The following is a 7,651-nucleotide window of genomic DNA, read 5'->3' as shown; positions in this document are numbered from 1 at the left end:
CTTATTATACGCGAAAAACGGTAATAATTACTTTACTATCTTTCTCATTATTTCTCATTCCAACCGGTAAACATCGTTAAATTGTCAAGTTGTTTGACAAAGAAATTCGTTAAAATAATTTATGATAAATCGTATTGTTCTAGAAAAAAAAAAAAAAAACCAAAAGATATCCTATTATTACGTCACGTTTGCGATTAACATTGAAAAATGAAAATTAATATACAATTATTATCCATCGTATATATTTACATGACAAAAGTTTATTAAAAGATCCTTGTATAGTTCATTTTGAATTTAGATACGTACGATATACATGTAAACCCTTTATTTACCATTCTCTTTCTCTCAATACACTCGCAAAAGTCTCGTGAGAACGTTCACGTGCGTTGGACGACTTTGTTTCCAGGATGAATACCTTTTAGTTTTGCTCGCGTAGGCGTACACGAGCATTACTGTTTCCTACGAAAGGAGAAAAATAATACCTGTGTATATATATATATATATATATATGTGTATGTGTATTAGTGTATAAGGGAAAGAGAGAGAGAAGTATATACCGAAGAACAACTTATTTCCTCGAGGTATACGGGATACATTAGAGTAGTTCGCGAGTGCATGTCGCATCACCCTTCTCTTTTACTTTCATCCCTTATCCTAGAAAACAATGAGATCCGACATCCGCCACTTTGAATCAAGCTGTTGAGACTAGTTACTTCCGGTGCCCTTTTCACCCTCTCTCATTCTCTCTCATTCTCTTGGCCACTCATCGTAAAACCAAAACTTTCCCGAAAAGTTTAGTAATAGCTGTTCATTGTGTTGGAATAACGTAATTAAAGTTCCGAAGAGAACTAGGAATCGATTAGGACGAAGGAAATGGGTTCAAGTTTAAAAAGAAATTCATGGGGGTTCATATTCTTCTTCGTTATCACCATAGTTTCGTTTAGTTACGCGAAATTTAACGTTACTATCGTACAACATTACCACCTATAGTTCCATGTTCTCTATTTTAATGTTTCGTTACGAATTCAAAGGATCTTTCTTCCTTCCTTTTTTTCTTTTTTTTTTTTTTAACTCGCAAGTAAAATTAGTTACGTTCTTTTCACATTAATTTTCGAAATTACACTGGAACTTTTAACTATACCATATATCTCTTTTTTTTTTTTTGTACGTGTTATTTCAAAGAACTTTAAGACTCCGAATGGGAAGTTAAAAATACGTTGGTTAAAAGAACGTGAATGGGAAGGAATATAGAAGAAACACGTTTGGTGACACGAGAGGAAGAAGAGGAAGAAAGAGGTGAAGTTGGAAGAATAAGAATTACTAGACGTACGGTGAGGCTCTATTGAATCTCGTAGAAAAATACAAAATATTAGAGAAGAAAAAGATAGAGTAAAGATGAGAGAAGATGAAGAAGAAGTTAAAGATGTAAACAAAAAATGGAAACTGAAAGAACAGGAACGAAGGAAGGCAAATATAAAAAAGAGAAAAGTGGCACGACACTTGGATAGAAGCCATGACAATTAGTGCTATATAATGTATGAACAAGTTAATGGTTTAAAATTACCGATAAACGACTGGGAATTGCAGTTATTCTCGGATAAAACATCATGTTAATTCGTAAACGTTAATACAAACATAACGAATCAATTTGTTCGAATTACGAATGTACTGTAAATCTATGAAAAAGAAAATGTTTTCATTAGCAACGAAAGATTAATAAATTCGATACAAACAAAAATATATAAACGTAAGTATAATAACGTAGATGTATACGTGTTTCCCCCTCTCGACTTATTTTTCTTTGGCCTTTAGCCACCCCTCCTATCCTCCTTCCCCCTCCCTCTCGCCCTACCCCAACCCACGTCTCTTTTTCTTTTTCTCGTTTCCCTGTTTAGGTGCTGACGAGGTGTCTTGGAATATTGCCAATTTACACTCACCTATTTCTTACGATAATCCCAAGAACTTCTAACTAAAATAATTTTACTATATTTTCAACACACACCCTTTGATCCTTACCTTTGCAATTGGCAAGTAATACGTAAGATTTCTTTTCAAAGGATTACAAATATATATATTATTGAAATTGGATTTACATTCGCGAAATTGAGCTTGTTATAAAGTATGCTTACTTATTTTTTTTTTGTAAAATATAATCAAGTAAAGTGTACAAATTGAATGTATTCGGTAAGAGCACTTATATATATATATATATCTATCTCTCTTTGATCTTTCAAAGAAAATGCACATTCTTTTTGTTTGACTTTATACGAATGAAGAGAAAAGAAACTAGAAAGAAACATGGCGGAATAAGCGAATAAAAAAAAAAAGTCTTTTGAATTATTCGAGAATGGCGTGCAAAAACTTGGCTCGTTTCGTCGACACTCACCCGGCCACCACCACCCCAAGCCCCAATCCCTCGTTGAAAAACCATTTACAATTAGGCTAAAGCTTTTCTACGATTCCCATTGCTACTGAACATTGGTTTGCGTGAAAACGTGACAGGAGTAAGAGAGAGTACCATTTTCACCGAGATCCATTTCCAGTTTCCCATGAGAAACGATTCGTGTCTGACGAAGGAAACGAGCGATTTGTTAATACCCTGATGAATGCCGCGAGTTAAACCATGAACGATAACAACCCCCCCCCACCCCTGTTAGTAGAAAAGTAACCAACGAGCGTACTAATCCATGAAAGATGCATCACCTTACGGATTTTAACGATAAATTTGGACAACAAAAATTCTTCGGATTTAATTCTAAATCGTAAAAAGTCTCGAGTATTGTATCTCTTGTTTTTTCTTTTGCAAATTTTATTCTAAGATAAAAGAAAAATTCTACGTAATCGTGATACATGTATCACAGAAATATATCATTTATTTTATCATCTGATTATATACGGAAAAAGTTCAAATTTTATTAACTTGATTAAGATTAAAGAAAATGTGTTTAGGTTATAAGTTAATTAATCAAATAAAAATATGACTTTTATCGTTTATTAATTAATTTTCTCGGATAAATATTTCATCGAGGAATATTCATTCAATCAACAAATCACATGGACGGTACTCTCATTTAATTAGTTAGAATATTTACGTTGAAATTGATAGTCGTAAACGCAAGAAATTGAACGTATGGTCGTCGTCCAGTTTTCATACCGAAAATCAACGATTATGGGGTGTAGTTTTGCAGAAGCAGCAGCTGCAAGAAGAGGATGAGGTGCCACCATTTCCAACAGAAGGTGTGTGCTGATGTGGTCTCCACCAGAAGTGGAGATAGAATATAAGAAGAAGTTGGTGGTAGTGCTATGGTGTTCTATGGTGCTATATGGCTAGAAGGAAACTCGATGTAAGCTCGGAATCAACGATCGTCTAACATTATAGTCACTACCACCATCTTAACCATGTTCATAATTTATATCAAAACGTAACTCGAGTTGTCGTAATAGCACCATTAAAGGTAGAACCAAGACCTTACATACTGCTTTCACACTTTATAAGAAGACGAACATCCTCGTAAATGTCCTTTCTCAAAACGTTCCGATAAATCCTTTTAAATAAATCGACTATTACATTTTTTTCGAAACTTTCTTCATCGTATATTATAATGATCAATCTTTTACATTTATCTGATTTATCTATTTCTTATTATCTGTTCTATGTGTGTATACGCACATATTTCATTTACTTTTAATTTTATTTAATCAATTAACCGTGAAAATGATTTCTTTAAAAGTTAAGTATATTAATTTGAAATTAAAAGGAAAATCCGAACATTTTCGTTAAGATACGTTAACTATAACTAAACTATTTTAATAAATATATTATATATATATATATATACACATACCACAAAAAAAGAAAAAAAAGAGAAAAAATAAAACCTCGGTAGTAAAGCTTTCGCTAATTTCTAAAGGTAAATCCCCCAAGAGAAAGAAAGAAAGAGAAAGAGAGAGAGAGAGAGAGAGAGAGTGGCTAGGGATTAACTTTTTTGCACGATGCGAAAATTTGTTTGGCGAAAAAGTGGTAGGAAAGAAATGAGAGAGAGAGAGTTGAGAATAATAAAGAAAACAAAAAGAAAGAATAAAAAAACTAAAAAATGAAGAAGAAAGGAAGGAAGAAAAGCGAAAAAACGGGATTTGAAATGGTAAGAACGGTTGGATGGTAGGAAATAAACGAGAAGGGGTGGTTGGGTTCGTGGAAAAGTAATGCATTTGACAAATTCAAATGACTCGACGGGATAAGGGGGTGTGCCCTCTCAAGTGGCAAATTAACTTGGAATCTTAGTACTATGAAGGCTCATCTCTAACTAAAACGACCTTCTAACTTGGACCAAGGCTATTTCTCTTTCTCTATCTCTCTCTCTCTCTATTTACTTTACATGAATTCGTATTTACGTATGCACGTAGGTAATTCAAAGAAGAAAATTCAAACTAGATTCTAGTCTAACGTAAGAAGATCGAGTTGTTCGACGTTCTCACGTCGACTAACATAAGTCCTTGTTTTCTTCTTTGTAAAGAAGAAACACGTTTCTTTTGTTACTTTGTTTCTTTGTCAGCTGATACAGTGTTTCTCAATCGTCAAAAAAAGTTTCATACAATTTTATATTTCAAATTGAATCAATAGTATAACGAATACTTTTAATATTATAAATTAGAAATTATTGACAAATTATTCACATATTCGAGATGTTTCTTTAATAATTAATTAATCAATATTTATATATGAATATATAAAATAATCAACATTCGTATAATTGAATAAAATATACGTGTATATTAGATATATAATCGTAAATTTGATTAAATATTGATACAAAATTTGTTAATAACCTTTTAACTAATCTTGATCTTATATTATATAAATACTGGAGAATGAAAATGATTATTTATAATAAACAAATTGTTCGATTTATATTGAACATTTATTTGTCTTGATTAATATTCGTGTGATTAAATGTGTTAGAAAATATTGAGAAATGTAAGATAAAACTGTTAAATAGGGAAGCAAAGAAGTGAAGAATAATTTCGTTATTTTCATAAAATACCAGAGGAAAATATATTCCATAATATGCAATAGTAGTAGTAGTAGTAATAGTAATAGTAGAAGAAAAATCGATTCGGAACCACGGATTTTCATCAGCTTACTTTTAGATGATAACTGTGCATTAACATCCATGCACTTTAAGCAGCCTGGATCAAAAAGTATTAACATTATTATTTACTTTTCAAATATTTTCCTATTTTACCATGGTTCTAAGTAACGAGTCTCTATAAGACTAATCGTTCACAAAGGATCAAATATAAAAAATACCAAAAAAAAAAAATAGAAATAGTTATTCGTAGTTGTATTCTTTAATATCTTTAATCGAAAATAATAATAAACGAACAAAAAAGAATTAAATATTTTTGTCGTTATAAAAGATATAAATCGAAGGAAAAAAATATCTCTTAACAAATTTCGATCTATCATTTAAATCACAACGATAAACTTAAAAAACAACCGTTCGAAATAAGAAAAAGAAATGTTAATCGCAAAACCAACTCACTTGCGTAATAAATAATTAACGTTAATGCAAGTGTCGCGTTTAGAAAATACAATTCATTGAATAAACAAGATACATGAGTAGGCATTTAATCATGCCACGAGAGAAATACCTTGGACTATTCTGGAATGTTTGAAATTTTTTTATTGAATTCCTTTTGAAATGCTACAAAAAGAAAAAAAAAAAAAGAAATGACAAAAAGAAAAAGGGAGAGAGAGAGAGAGAGAGAGAGAGATTGTGACATAACGCAGAACGATATGATAACGAGTTTAACTTTAAGATAACTTATTCAAAGCTACCTTCTTATAAACGAAGTTACGACGAGCAAGCAAGTTATTGGAATGAGAAATGGAAAGAATCTCGAGGTCAAGGATAAAATATCCATCCAACTCACCACCTTTCGTTTTTCTTCCATTTCAATACGCCAACTTGCTCTAGATGACGTGAAATGCTTTTATCAAAACAACGTTTAGTCACTCGGTTAGGTTACCACAATAAAGGTGTGAAATTTAGTGTTACGATAAGTATTACAAAGTATCTAATCGATAAAACGAATACAGGAGTAAACCGTTTAACATTAAATTATAATTTTTATCGTACAATAATCGATTGAGTATCATTTTTCTGCAAAAAGTTATTAATAGTCAACGATCTAAAATTGTATAAGTATAATTTACAATATTAACTATTATTTTGTCATATTAATAGTATTTTATTTTATTAGATGTTCGATTATATTCTTCTTCTTTTTTTCTATTCTTTTATTATTCCTTCTTGCTATTTTTCTCAAAATAAAAATAAATAATAATTATAAACTAGCTTTGTAATTGTAATAATTGTTTACTGCAATAGTCGTTTCATAGGTGAGTCATTTTTAAACGAACAAAGATCACTAAATTATAAGATCCTTACTGTATTCAATTAATTTCTTATCGTATCGGTTGCTGTTAATTGCTCGATTTCTGCGCAATTTATTAGCCTAATTAATATCAAGGATACCCCACGTTTCCTTATAAATCGAGTTAACACTGATAATGATTTCTCATTAGCTAATAAAAAAAAAACAAAAAAGAAGGAAGGTTTACGAAAGCATGACAAAACTTTCTTTTCTTTTCTTTTCTTTTTTTGTTTTAATTAAATTTCTTACCGGAAGGGGTAGTATTGTGGGATCTGGGATGTTATATTTTAAAAAAGAAATCAAAATTCCCACGTGTTGACGCGGTAATGATTATAAACGATTATTTATTAATTAATTACAACTACAGATTGAAATCTCACTTTTCTTATCTTCTCTTCTCTTCTCTTCTCTTCTCACAATCTCACACAATATTATATTACTCGATATTTATACTCTTTAAATATTCTCGCTAAATAATCGTTAATTTATCGCAGATTAGTCATTACTCTCTTAATCTTTCAAATTCGCACACATCCGGTGTGCAATTTCCTCAGTCTCTCTCTTTCTCTCTCTCTCTAGCACCTATAATATATATCAACTAGTTATTATTATTACTATTATAACATGCTTCAAACAAAATTATAATTTAATAGTTATAATAATTACATCTCACATATATAAATATTACATTATCGTTTAATAATTTAATATGCAAAGTAAAAAAAAATAACAAAATAATAGTATCCACACACACATATATATAAACGTTAAATCAATTATTGATCATTTTGAAAATTGTGTTAGATTACCTTATATATAATTTAAGCCAATTAAAAATACAAGGATAATTCGCGAAAGTTACTCATGAATCATGTGTTGCAGGTTATTTTTTTTTATTGTTTTTCCAATGATTAAAGAAAAGCAAGTATACACGAAGACACGAAATACACGGATTGTTATAAAATAAATTTTTGTACGAGCGAAGAGAAGGTGGGGGGAAAGAAGGGGAAGGGGTTATGATATCAACCAGACGTCAACACGTAACTACATAGATACTACTTCGTGGAAAATACACGTGAATATTAATCAAACGTGTTGTTAATTCATATATAATAGATTCGACTTTGCACGAACGATGAGGTATTTACACAATCTCGCGTTATAAAAGCCATTGGTGTAACAAGCTTTGCGTTTTCATGCATATATATATATA

At 30.7% G+C, this 7,651-nt stretch overlaps 1 long non-coding RNA gene across 2 annotated transcripts in view; it reads right to left on the bottom strand.

Moving 5' to 3' along the window:
• Nucleotides 1-259: 259 nt before the first annotated feature.
• Nucleotides 260-7,651, bottom strand: part of LOC106789483 — an 11,233-nt gene continuing 3,841 nt past the window's right edge. Inside the window, exon 3 of one of the 2 annotated variants that reach the window (XR_001381996.1) lies at nt 260-459. This is a non-coding gene — a long non-coding RNA (uncharacterized LOC106789483). Of the gene's footprint in view, nt 460-6,823; nt 7,021-7,651 lie in introns of those variants that run through there. The other variant, XR_001381995.1, reaches the window with a different exon arrangement.

This window comes from Polistes canadensis, unplaced genomic scaffold (genome assembly GCF_001313835.1).
Source record: "Polistes canadensis isolate GaletaPanama2010 unplaced genomic scaffold, ASM131383v1 scaffold_186, whole genome shotgun sequence".
Taxonomy (NCBI): domain Eukaryota; kingdom Metazoa; phylum Arthropoda; class Insecta; order Hymenoptera; family Vespidae; genus Polistes; species Polistes canadensis.
The sequence above is the reverse complement of the archived record's forward strand: the minus strand, read 5'-3'. Positions and strand labels throughout refer to the sequence as shown.